Raw genomic sequence first — 396 nt, forward strand, 5'->3', positions numbered from 1 at the left:
AATCTACAAGTATAATGTGGGAGTGACAAGTTCTTAAAGAGACGGCGCCAAAAAAACACACGGCATCATTTTCCTGAATAAATCTCTTCAGACCCAAAAATAAAATCCAGGGCTGAACGTTTTTTTTAAGGGTGCATATTATCTGTATTACGCACACGTGTGCAATGTGTTTGATACTCCTCTCCCATGAACGCCATGTGTCCAAATAGTTGTGGACACCCCTTCTGATAAACGCGCGTTCAGCTGCTATGTGAAGTTGCACCCATTGCTGGCACAGCTGTACAGTCGCACAGCTTGTCTAGTCTCTGTAGAGAAGTACTGCCAATAGAATAGGACTCTCTGGAGCAGATACACCTGAACCTATTGGCACCATGCTGCCTAATACCAGGCGTGGGC

This window comes from Salminus brasiliensis, chromosome 2, assembly GCF_030463535.1.
Source record: "Salminus brasiliensis chromosome 2, fSalBra1.hap2, whole genome shotgun sequence".
Taxonomy (NCBI): domain Eukaryota; kingdom Metazoa; phylum Chordata; class Actinopteri; order Characiformes; family Bryconidae; genus Salminus; species Salminus brasiliensis.